The 13,581-nt window shown below is 40.0% G+C and overlaps 1 protein-coding gene across 3 annotated transcripts in view; it reads left to right on the top strand.

The window, feature by feature from the left end:
* Positions 1-13,581, top strand: part of INPP4B (inositol polyphosphate-4-phosphatase type II B) — a 965,936-nt gene that overhangs the window by 187,854 nt on the left and 764,501 nt on the right. The window lies entirely within an intron of this gene.

The following is a 13,581-nucleotide window of genomic DNA, read 5'->3' as shown; positions in this document are numbered from 1 at the left end:
AAAATATCTAATGAGTGGTCGCCAATAAATTATAAGCTTTAGCAAGAGTTAAACTTTTAAGCATTTATTAAGGAGAATAAGAATTTGGTAAAGAGAGAGAAAAAGGCCTAGATTCCTATCTATTAAAGGGAGAGCACATTTCTAGCTCCACTCTCCACCAGAGTCCAAAGGAAAAAGCGCGAGACTGAGCGCCAGTCTCTTCCTTCCTCCTCCCACTAGTCCGCGTCACTTCCTGACTCCTGAAGAAAAGACTCCTGGTCTTGCCCTCAAAGACCTTCGCTTCATGGGCAGAACTCTTCTACAGTTAGTATCCAGCAGGTGGCGTTATTCCAATCGTTACAGTATGGATACTGGAGTGATTTGCTATTTCCTTATCCAGTGGATCATCTTTTGTCAGAACTCTCCACTGTGACCTATCTTGCATAATACCATATGGCATAGCTCATAGTTTTATTGAGCAAGTCCTTCCAGCATGGCAAGGCAGTGACCCAGAAGTGGATATTTACATGTTATTTATAATAATACTTATATTATGTAATATATATTTTATGCATACATATTATACCTATTTTATAGATGAAGAAACTGAGTCTTAGAAAATCTGAGTGACTTGTCAGGGGTTATAAAGTTAATAAATGTGTAAAGCAAGACTCAAACTCATTCTTCCTTTCATTAGTCCCTAAGTTAGATGACAATTGGACTAAAGACTTCAGAGGAGGCGGTCGATGAGAATGCAGTTGACAGAAGTAATTAGATAAGAGTCAAAGAGCATTTCATATCTTAGCATGGCTTACCATTCCTTCTGGTGTAAGCTGACTGGGGGGAAGAGCTTCTCAGCTATTGGCTGGAAGAGCTGAAGAGAACCTCATGTACTTCAGCTGGGAAGTCTGATGAGGTAAAACTGTAGCCCTTTCTCTTCACAGGAGAGACTTGCTAATCATAGCATCCCTGTGGAAGGAAAGTAGAGCACAAGGTGAAGATACCATTTCATTTCAGGGCTATAGCTGAGGCGGAATAGGAAGCTTAAAGATCAGGCTGAAAGATCTGTAGCCTTCCTTTTAGGGAGAGGTCCATTATCCACAACACTCTCCAGTGAATGTTGGAGGTGACTGAAAGACTTGATTAACAGAATTGTAGCCTTCTCTCTAGAAGAGAGGCTTACTAACCACAGTATCTCTAGTGAATTTTGTCAGTATATCAGGTGACCCCTGAAGATATCTATATAGGTTCATTCCAGATGCAATTCCTGATGGGGAACAGAATTATGAGACATTATCAGTTGGTCTTTTGCATAGGCCACCCATATTCCTCAGATGTGATTGACCTATGCATGATTCTTATGTAAGTCAATACTTCTCACTGAATGTTTATGTATTTGTATACAGATTGCATTTATGCACAAATTGTGTACAATGTATTTATATACAAAAATGAAATAGTGATCTCAAGTTCTATTATTTAGTGGCATTCTTATTTCATTAATTAATCAGTATGCATTTACTACACATATACACACACACATACACACACACACACTCATATACATTATTTACTAAACTACATAGGTATTGGAGATGAAGATCTAAAAGTTCATCCCTGCCCTCAAAGAGCTTTTTTGTTGTTGTTGTTCCGTTGTCTTTAGTCATGTTTGACTGTTTGTGACCTCATTTTGGGGTTTTCTTGGCAGAGATACTGGAGATTTGCCATTTCCTCCTCCAGCTCATTTTACAGATGAGGGAGCTGAGGCAAACAGGGTTAATTGACTTGCCCAGGGTCACACAGCTAGAAAGTGTTTGAGGCCAGATTTGAACTTACCAAGATGAATCTTCCTTACTCCAGGCCTAGCAGTCTATCCACTGCGTCACCCAGTTGCCCTTAAAGAGCTTAAATTCCATTATTGTGAATTGTGTGCCCACCAGTTAACTTATAAAAATAAACACATTAGTTGGGCTTCATGAGCTTTGGTTTGGAGAGGATTCTGACCCTCAAGGTGCCTAGAACATGGAGTAGAGGAAGGGGACCCCAGGTGTTATAAATGTCTTTCACTGCATCATTATAAAATTTTTATCGAGCATATGGTACCCTTTGAACTAGTGTTAGGCATTGTAGAAAAATAGATACATTGGTCTGTTTGCTGCTCTTGGAGTGTACATTTGCCTAGCCAGTACCATAACTAGGGCAAAGCAATTGGGAGCTAACCTCTGGTGAGACATTCCTCTTCCCTGTTGTAGCAGAAACACTGTATGACCCCGTTGAGAGGCACCCTTCTGTTGGGGCCTACTTTCTTTGGGCATAGACCATACTTTTGTGGGACAGACTCCTTTCTTTTCTGGAGCAACTGCACCTGTGTCTTAACTGTCTTTTGCTTTCTCATCCTTTCCAATTTAGCCCAGGTGCAAAAACTCCCAATTGCAATTTTGTACCAGTTTATATAGTGTAAATGCTTCCAGAAAAAATATAAAAATATGTACATATACATATGCACACATATATATATATACACATGCCCACATATATATTCATATATATGTACATACACACATATGTGTGTATGTGTGTATATATGTATGTGTGTGTGTATATACATATATATATACACACACACACACACACACACACACACACACATATATCCTTACCATGCCCTCCTGCCAACTCTTCAGGATGGTGAGGCTATTGGGTCTTATCTAGCAGTTGATGGAGTTAAGTAGGAAGGGATAGACAAGCACATGGTAGATAATTTACCAAGGAGGAGATAGTGAATTTATCAAAGCCACTTCTAAATCCATTTTTAGGTGAGCAGTGAGTACACACAATTTATTTGACAAAAAAAAAATCTGCAAAGTTGGGATCATATCTTGTGAAAAATATGTATGGGCAATATAATTCATAGGTAGAATTGTACAGACAATCCCTCATTGCCAGAGAAATTTTCACGCAACTCTAGGTATATAAGTACATAAAATAGGTATACATAACCTTTTCCTATTGCCAAATTTTTGCAACCCCTACATTCACTTATGTGACCCCATATGAGGTCACAACCCACACTTTAAGAAACTTTGCTATTGAACAAACAGGATATATTCCATGGCGAGTTGAGAAAATTGTGTAAGGAGTGAGGAAATGGAGTCTGAAGTGTAGTCACATTTAAAACAATTTTTTTTTTTTTGTGGGGCAATGAGGGTTAAGTGACTTGCCCAGGGTCACACAGCCAGTAAGTGTCAGGTGTCTGAGCCTGGATTTGAACCCAGGTTCTCCTGAATCCAGGGCCAGTGCTTTATCCACCATGCCACCTAGCTGCCCCCTGAATCTATTTTTGAACTGTAAAATGGGGTCAGTGATACCTGTAGTACTTGTCTGTAAGATGGTTGTGAACATCAGAATATTTAGTGTGTTTTGTAAGTCTCGAGATTTGAGTTTGAATCCTGTCTTAATCATGTCATGTCTGAGTCAGTTTTTTTCATTTGTTTTTTGTTTTTTTTTTTTGTTTGGCTGTTTTTGTTTTTGTTTTTTTTGAGAGGCAATGGGGATTAAGTGACTTGCCCAGGGTCACACAGCTAGTAAGTGTTAAGTGTCTGAGGCCAGCTTCGAACTCAGGTCCTCCCTGAGCCACCTAGCTGCCCCCAGTTTTTTCATTTGTAAAGAGGGATTTAATAATCCTTGGAGTATCTATGTTACAGAATTCTTGTAAGGATCAAATGAGATAATATTGCTAATTGATCTAGGAAAGCCAGATGGAGAAGGCTAAATTTGAATTGAGCTTTCAGGTATGACCAGGAATTTGTAGGTGAAGTCAGGGGAAGAGGACATTTTAGGCGTGGGTTATAGAAAGAGCTATCCAGTTTGGCTGGCGTGTCATGTCTGTGGATAAAAGTAAATAAGATTAGCCTGGAAAGGTAAGGTGATAACACATTATGAAAGGGCTTGAAGTTAGAACGGAGAGGAAAGGAAATGGAAGCACATCTGTAGACAGGCTTTTCAGTTTATTCACAAAAAAGGAAAGGGAATATGGGATTAATAGTGGGGATAGAGGACCAAGTGAGTGGCTTTGAAAATGGGGGATCCACGGGAATCTTTGTAGGTAATAAGGAAGCAGTCTAGTAGACAAGGAGAGATTGAAGATATGTGTGAGAGAGAGCAGACACTGTGCTGGAGAAGATGGGATCACTTGCGAGGGCAGAGTGATTTATTTTGGTGAGGAGAAGGGCTACCTCATCATGTGAGATGGGAAAGGTAGTGATAATGGCAGGAGGTATCTGGGTGATGTGAATTGAGGAGAGGGGAGAAGGAGAAGCTGTCAACAAATGGTCTGAGTTTTTTCAATGACTGTGAGGCACACTCCTCTGCTGAGTGTGGAGGAAGAGATAGGTTTGAGGAGGGATGAAAAGATTTGCAAAAGCTGCAGTGATAAGTGGGACGGATAGCAAGTCAGTGAAGGAGGCCTAAAAGGATTGTCTTGCTGCAGCAAGGGCCTGGTGGAGATTACACAACCTAAGTTTCTAGTGTACTGGATCTAATCGGCACTGTTTTGTGAACTGTGAAATCCCTGTTTCAGCAATACAGGAATGGGAGTAAAGGCAAGAGATGGTGAGAGCAATCCTCGACTAAGGCTTTTTAGGGGATGATTGGTGACAGGACCAGGGGTCAAGGGATTCCAGAGAAAAATGTTGAACTAGTTCACAATGCAGGGTGGAGTGATATGTCAAGATGAGGAAGGAAGGTAGAGGAGCCAACTAAGGGTGTGAGGCAGTGGAGAATGTGAAAATGAAGAACAAAGTTTTGGGGTAGCAAGCTAGGGAGAGATAGAATGATAACAAATTGTGATCAGATAAGGGAAGACCAAGGAAAAGAGTTTAACTATTACTTGGTAGACAATAGGGGGCCACCTAAGGCTTGTTTTAGACAAAGAATGGCATGAATGTCCAGCATTATGTGTAATAAAGATGACTCTGGTATGAGCAGTACAAGGATAGACTGGAAAAGTCAGAGGGTATAGGCAGGAAGACCTTTTTGGAGCCAATTGTAATAGTCCATGATTTAGAGTAATAAAAGTATGATGACGACAAGAGTGATAATTATGAATATGTTGGCAGTAGAAATTTAAAGGAAGGGATAAAATGTAAGAGATATTTCACAGATGGAATCCATAGGACTTAATATAATATAAGAGATAAGGGGAAATGAATAATAAAACTCAACTAGAAATTTGGTTAATATAAAGGATTAGATGACCCAGAAATAGAAAAGTTGAAGGAGAAGCAAGTTTATAGAAAAAGGCAATAACATCAAATCCATCCAGTGAAAGAGTATTCCACGTACTTGGCCAACCCAGGGGAGCCTGATTTCAATTTTCCTTGATGAGCCCTTGGGGAGGTGAGGACTCAGAATTTCCGCTCAGACTAACCAAGGTTTCATTTAACTTGCGTCAGGCCCACTGCTTGCTTCCCTTTCATTTTGCCCAGGTATTTTTCAGATTCTGAGATTGTAGGCCCTTCCGGTCTTCTCACTGTTGGGCTTTTTCCAATGTTTCAACCTGCAGAGATTGTCATAGTTGCCTAGAGCCACCCCGACAATCCTTCTGATAACTTGGGAACCCTGTTCTTCAAGCAGAGAGCCCTCTTCAGTACACAGGGCTCCCATTGACTTGAAAGTGAACTCCGGCTGTGGCAAGGGAATAACTTCCTTTAAAAAAAAAGAAAAAGAAGAAGAACAACTTTGAGGCAAAATGGAGCCCATTCTCTGTGGGTGCTGTTTCCTTGAAAGCCTGTGTATTGATTTTCTTTATAACAACAAAGCATGCAAACTACAAAGGGAAAGTAAATAGCAGCAATGGGATGATACTGAGGATCCACAAGTATATTCATCAGTTTTATCTCATTGCCAGTTTCCTAGGATTGTGAAATAAAAGCACCAGAAAGTCCCAATTCCATTTTGTCATGTAATTCAAAGAGATGGCTTCTTTTAGTGGGAAAGGAAACATTTCAGCTTTCTCTTTGGGTGCGTGTGGGAGGAGGAGAGAGGGCACCAGTGCCGGCCCTGGACTGAGATTGATGGACTAATTTAATTAGTTCCGCCAAGTATTTACTCAGCATCTACTACATGTGCGATGTTGTTCCAGCCTCTGAGGATGGCAAGGCACAGGCTAAATGAATGGTCCTTATCCCCAAAGAGTTTACAGTTTTGCTCAGGGGAAAAAAAGATGTACACATAGAAACATACATACCCAAGTCCAGACATATGATCTCTTTGGGGCAGAGAACCCCTCTCTCATGAAGGAACACTCTCAACCAATGTAGATCTGAAACCACTTTACAACTTATATACCCAGACAGTTCCTCAGCATGATGAGTGACCAGCCCAGAGTCACTAGCTGGTATGTATTAATGGCAGGGCTTAAAAACAGTTGTTGATTCACGGCTGGTTCTCTATCAACTGTGCTATGTTACCTGTCTGTAAACAATATGTACAGAGTAAATACAAAGTAATTTTGGGGAAGCAGCATCCTAATAAGTCAGGGAATCTGGAAGGGATTCCTGAAGGAAGCAGAATTCAAGGAATGGATTTTAAAGGGCAGAAGGGAGAGAGGAGTGCTTTTGAAGTGTAGGGTTTAGCCTTTGCCAAAACTCAGAGGTGGGAGGTCAAATGTCTACAGAGAGAACCCCAAGAAGGCCAGGTCGACTGGAAAGAAGAGTGCATTAGGAAGGATACCATTTTATCAGTCCAGAAATAAATGGAGTTTCCACCTTATCCTGGAGGCAATAGGAAGCTAACAAATCTTCTTGATCAGGGAAGGGATGTGTTCAGATGCATTTCATCTATGAAAAGCAGTTCAGAAGCTGTCTACAGGTTGCATGTTGTAGAGTGTGTTTTGAGTAGTGTCAACAGATCAGCCCACCCCTTAACATCCCCCCAATACCCTGCCATGTGTTCTAAAATCTCCACTGAGTATCATTACTTCAGGTTAAGACATTATGCCTAAGAGGGTCAAGTTCACAGACCCTCATGGAGAGAAGGGACCCTAGGAATCCTCTAGTTCAACCTTGTACTAATCAGGAATTTCCCCATGAGGACCCTCCCAGAAGGAGAACCCACTCTCTCCAGAGGCGACTGATTTCACTTTTTGGACACCTCTGTTGGTAGGAAATTTTCCTTTACATCGAGCCTATATCAGCCACACTTGGGTCTTTTGTGTCCCAAATAACCCACCAATACCTTAGCACGAGTGCATTTTTCAGACTAATGAAAAAGTTATCTGGACAGAGTCATAGGGCTCCAGGATCCAGATTTAGAGATGGAAGGGGACCACTGAAGTCATCAAATCTAAATCCCTTGTTTTATAGACAAGGAACCTGAGGGCCTAGAGAGCCTAAATGTCTTGTCCAAGGTCACACAGAGTACTTGGAATTACAAGGGAATGGAAAATTGGATCAGTAAGTTTTGTTTTTCTGATCAAGATTTAGTTCCTTAATTAAATTAATTTCTGATTCACTGAGAATTCGTCAAAAGTGTTTCAGAGTATAGGGTGTCACACAAGCAGGCCAGGCTTGGGTGGAGGAATAATTATAATTGTGATATATTGCATTTGGAATGCCCATTATAGTTTATATAGGTACATGCTCTCATCTGAAGCCCACTAACTGTATGAAATAGCAGGTTTGAGGATTATTTTCATTTTTTTACAGTTGAGGAAACTGAGACAATGTGAACTGTTGCGGCCACTCTGGATATCATTTTGTTATTGTGGAATAAGAATGACTAATATGTGAATTTCCTTTGATAGAGCTAGACTACTACTCATTATTATGTCCCCGAGGTCAAGGAAGAAAAAAAGAAAAGTCTAAATTGTGTCACAATACTTTTGGTATTAGTGTGTGTGTGTGTGTGTGTGTGTGTGTGTGAACAAAGAACTAGCAGCAAAAATCAGTATTCCTTGTTGGGGAATGACTGAAAAAAAGTGGCATGTGAATGGAATGGAATATTGAAATGATGACTGAGGAATTCAGAGAAGCATTGAAAGCTTTTCACAAGCTGATGCAGAGTGAGGAACTAAATCAACAAAAAACAGAAGGATTACAATATGTATGAAAACAGAGCATTTCTGAAACATCAGTAATCCCTAAAAGCAGATAAGGAAACATATCTCCTTCTTGGCAGAATCAAATCAACAAGCATTTGTTAAGCATTTACAATATTCCACATACTGTGCTAAGCACTAGATGTGCAAGGACAAAACATTTGTATATTTTACCAGATATGGCTTTGATTATTTTTGCTCAACTCTTTTTCTTTCTTTTCAAAGAGGGTCCAGTATGGTGTGTTAAGGGAAAGAGGATATTTCCAGAAATTACTATAATGTAATGGCATCAGTAACATTTATTTATACATATAAGTTCCTATATGTATCTATAAAATACATACGCATGTAAACATATGTATGTCTATATAAGTATATTGATCTCTCCCTCTCTCGTTCTATACACACACACACACACACACACACACACACACACACACACACACACACGTAATTGGAGAGTCAGGATATCCAAGTCTTCTGACCCCAAGTTCAGTGGTCCTTCTACCATACTGTACTTAGAACAGTACTTGTCACATAGTAGGTCCTTAGTAAATGATCTTTCCTCTTCATCCTCTTTTCCTCCTCCTTTTCCCCATTCCCTTCCTCTTCCTTCTCCTTCTCTCCTTCTAATCTCCCTCTCCCCAAGCCCATTCCTTCTCTCTCTAGACGTCTACCTGTTATACTAAGTCTCCAGTCACAAGGTACCACCATGGAACTCAGCTGACAGACTCAGGAAATTGAATACTTGAGGAAGCATAGTCCTCTTAGAACAGTACTTGTCACATAGTAGGTCCTTAATAAATGCTCCTTCCTCTTCCCCATTTGCTTCCTCCTTCCCTCCTCCTCCTCTTGGCTTCTTCTTTCTCCCTCCCTCCCTCCAATGCCCCCTCTCTCCCCACCCCCATTCCTTCTCTGTCTACCTACTTTCCAAGCTGACTTTCTAACCACAAGGTACTGCTATGGAATTCAGCTGACAAACTATATTAGGAAATTGAATACTTGGGAAAATGTAGGCTAGAAGAAGCCAAAAGGGTTCGAAGTTTAGCCTTATTCTGCTGAATATAAATGGTGGGTAGAGCAAATTCCAAATGTTCAGCCTTACTTTTGCTTCTCTTTGTAGATATTTATCCCAGTCTAGTTCTGACACTCATTGGGTGTTTGATATTGGAAAAATCACCTTCCCTAGCTATGTGCCAATGTTTTTAGCTGTGAAATGGGTGCAATAACTGTATCTGTTACCTCTTAGGGTAGCTATTGATAAAAAAAACCTTCATAAACTTAATAGCATTATAGAAATGTGAACCTGATGGTAATGATGATACCCCTTATCAGACTGTGAACTCCTTAAAGTTGGGGAACATGTATTCTACATCTGTATATCCTACAGACTTCAAAGTATATAGTAAGTGCTTAATGATCAGAATTTGTAAAATGAATGGATTGTTTTTTACTGTCTCACTTAAAATCAATGAAAGTAAAGTCTGTCAGTGAAGATAATGGCAAACAGGAGAACAGATTAAATTTGCCTCTGCCCCTTGTTCTGTTCATCAAGAAAATGATTTCATCTGTGATTAGAAGAAAAATATCATTGGATTAGTTAGTATATCTGTGGGATTAAACAACACTGAAAGGCATCAGCCTTAGAAGCAGAGATCAAGGTGCTATTGCTTGGAGTTCAAGGTAAAAAAGAGTTTATTGATATTTTTTCTCCTTATAATTTACAATGATGGGCTATATTCCAGAAGCAGGAGAAAAAGAGTGACCTGTCTTGACCACCTTATAGACAGATGGAAAAGATCACATGTAATTGAATAAGCTAGACAAAATGAGGGCTGCAAAGAGAACAAAATGTTGTTTTTCTTTCATTCTTCTTTGCCTGTGTTTTAGAATGTGCCACAGCATAAGACCCAAAGTCAGGCATTAGAAATAGTATTACGGACAGATATCAACATACACAGGGCATAGAAATTGGGCCTTGATTTCCAGGTATCTTTCTGTGGCTGTCTGTCTTTCCATCTTTCTCTTATTTCATAAGAAATAATAATCATATTTTCTTCCTTTATTATAATGGACTGGGCACAAATTTAGGTATTTAGGTAGCCTATGACACATACTAGACAAGGAATTTGAAAGGGGATGTGTTGTAAAAGACTTCATTGGTGACATGTTATGAAAGGTAAGTCAATCATATCTTGAGAGCAAGGGATAACCAAAGAATGCTCCATGTGCTTCATTGGAATCCTTATAATGTAAAGAAAAACAGAAGAATGTTCCTAGGACCCTCTGTGGCAAACTTACAGGAGGGCATGATTAAGAGTGGCACAGGATGGATGAGTTGTGATCTATTGACATGCATTGATTTAGCACCTACTTGGAGGGAGTACCCCTATTGAGATGACAGACATATGGGAAGCTAATTATACTAAGGGAAAACTGGTTAGAAAAGCTATTTGGAAAATAGCACAGGTTCTATGTTCCCACACTTAACTGTTAATGAGAGGAAAAATGTAGGATTGAGGTGTGATCATTAGTATTATGGTGTAGTAGATAGAGTGAAAGACTTGGACTTAGGAAGAGTTGGGTTCAAATCCCAATTCAGACATTTGCTAGCTGCATCAATATGGACAAGTTTTGTGCCTCAGTTTTCTTATCTGTAAAATTGAGGTGGTTAGACTTGAAGGCCTCAAATATATGAACTTATGATTTGTAAGACTAGAAGATATTACAATGGGGCGAAGAGAATTAGTTTAGTGGCAGAATTGTAGTCTCCCCTTTGGTCTGAGTTTCCTGCCTTTGTTATTCCTCTGTGGTCCAGGGTAGATGCTGGAGCTGAGACCCTCCTCTGAGCTTGGAGTCTAAAGCACACTATTGCTGCTGATGGTGCTGCTGGCTGAACTTCCTCTTTTCTTGCTACAGTGGCCCAGGGCTTTCTTATATTGAAAGGTATAACCCCACCACTTCTCTTCCTACTTTGTTCTGTACCTGCAAGCCAGGATTGGGCAGTGGGTTGCAAATATGCTCTTTGTGCCATGTGCTCCTGCCTCGAGCCTGTCCTCTGTGTCTGGAGACCTCTTTGTCTCCTTTTTCCAACCTGGGATGGACAAGGGCCATACTGATTTTTTTTTATTTCTCCATTGGGATTCAATTTGCTGCACTTTATAGATCCATTTGGAGGAGTTGTGGTTTGAGAGCTTAACTGCATTGCTTCCTTCTACTCTGTCATCTTGGCTCCCAAGTCAGATTCATTTTTACAAAGGAATATTTACTTAAAAGGTATAATAAGAATATTTCCCCAAGCACCTCAGGGACATGATTTCCCTCTATATGTTTCTCTGGACATAGAAGGAAGATTTAGCTCATAGTTCAGCTAAACTCCTACACAGTATTAGTCCTACAGTTTCAAGTCGAACCTCAACAACCTCACCTGGGCTTGTGCACTGGGGTCTTAGCTGCTGGGTTGGTGGCAAAAGGAATCCTAGTCTCTAAGGTCCCTATGCCCTCAAGCTCCTGGGTCAAGGACTCCACACACAGAACCTATAGCTTGAAAAGGACTAATGAAGCAAGACCAAAATCCCAATCCTGTTTTGGGGGGCCACAGATCCTAAGGGGAGAGGAAGGTGCCTCCAGCTTATAGAATGGTGTTCTGACTCAGTGTGGTGTTCATCACTCCTAGGTGCTTCAGGAAAGAGAGAACAACTCTGCCTTGGTCAGGTCAATTTAAAGGGACAGGCAATTCTCAACATGGAGCCAGTGGAAAGAGGCTACTCCCAACCACATTGTAGGCCAACAAAGAAAACAGAATATTCTCTCCCAGAAGCAGGTCCCTTGCATCTTCTTTGAGGACACCTCCATCTCAAATGGTCTGGCCATGCTTCGATCCCCAGTTAAAATGTTTGTTCGCTCGCTCGCGCTCTCTCTCTCTCTCTCTCTCTCTCTCTCTCTCTCTCTCTCTCTCTCCCTCTCCCCCCGCCCCCCAAACCTGTGATTTCATAAAGAACTCCCAGGTTGGAAACTTCCTCCACCTATGAAGATTAGCAGCACTTCTTCAATGTGTATTTGGTGTCAGAGGTGGGGTTCTGACCTTTTATGTCATGTCACACAAACCCCTTTGGCAGTCCATGGGTCCCTTCTCAGAATAATTTTTTAAAAATAAAATAATATGTGTAAGATTACAAAGAAATCAAATTATCAAATGATTTTCTTTTTTAAAAGTTCATGAACCCCAGATTGGAACCCCTGTCTTGGGTAATTTTCTGGAACTCTGAAAGACTAAGATACTTGCCCAGTATAGCCACAGAGCTAGTATGTGTTAAAGGGAGGACTTGAACCCTGAAGGGTAACCCTCCACTCATTATAATTTTCTCTGTCTCTTTATATACAAAGATGACATCATTTTGTGATGTTTTTAACTGGTGAAGTTGAACTTTTACCAATCTTCACTTTTTCTAGTCAACTGCCAGCTTTTGATGTCCAGTTCTTGAACACAGAGCAGTCCTTTGTACAAAGAAAGAAACAGTTGACAGGCTGTTTCACAGTGTCCTATCCTGGACACACTTGACATTCAGGCTGTTGTCTTCATGCCTTTTTACTGGCTATTGCCCATGCCTAGAATGTCCCTTTTCCTCTCACTTTTGCCTCTGGAAATCTCCAACTTCCTTCAAAAAAACAACTTATATGAAACCTTTCCTGATGCCCCAACTGTTAGGACTCTCTCTCTTATATCCCTTTTATTTTGGTTCTCTGTCAATTTATCTCTCTGTGTCTCTCTGTGTCTCTGTCTCTCTGTGTGTATGTGTATGTGTAAAAATATAAGCTTTTAGAAGACAGCGACTCTTTCAGCTTTGTATCCCTCGGATTTAGCACAGTGTCTTGTTTATAGGAGGAACCTAATAAAAGCTTTCTCATTGTTGATCAATTTCAGGCTGGACCTCATGGGGTTTCTGTTTTATGTGAGAACCATAATGATCTAGGGTTTGGGGTTCAGTTTAAGATATTAAAGAATATTGAAGAATTAACTCATGATAACCAATTTCAGAAAACCATCGTATAAACCAACAATAAATTGGCAAATCATTGTGGTTGCTATTATACATGTCCCCAAAGCTGGAACCAACCTTGTTTATACAGGGCATTCATTCTATGATGGATTGAGCCACTCAAGATGTGACAATAGCAAAGAGATTATTTGGTGAATTTTTTTTTTAATTTAAAAAAGTTTTTTTAAAAAAATACATCATATGTAAGCATCTTTGTCATAAGACTTTGTAAAACAGCCTATCAAGTAGACACCTTAAATTTCTGCAGTATAAGCACCTTAAATTGTTTACTAACAGTGATAGCCTTAATTTATCTTTTATCCTAGTGAGACTAATCAATCAGTCTACATGAAAATAAACATAACTATATTATGCTACAGACAGCAACACATTAAATAAATAGCAAATTTACAATAGATCTTGATCATCTCCCCCACCTCAATATCTGCATTGCATGTAAGATTG

The sequence above is a fragment of the Dromiciops gliroides genome, chromosome 6, assembly GCF_019393635.1.
Source record: "Dromiciops gliroides isolate mDroGli1 chromosome 6, mDroGli1.pri, whole genome shotgun sequence".
NCBI lineage: Eukaryota > Metazoa > Chordata > Mammalia > Microbiotheria > Microbiotheriidae > Dromiciops > Dromiciops gliroides.
This window is presented reverse-complemented; position numbering and strand designations above follow the sequence as displayed.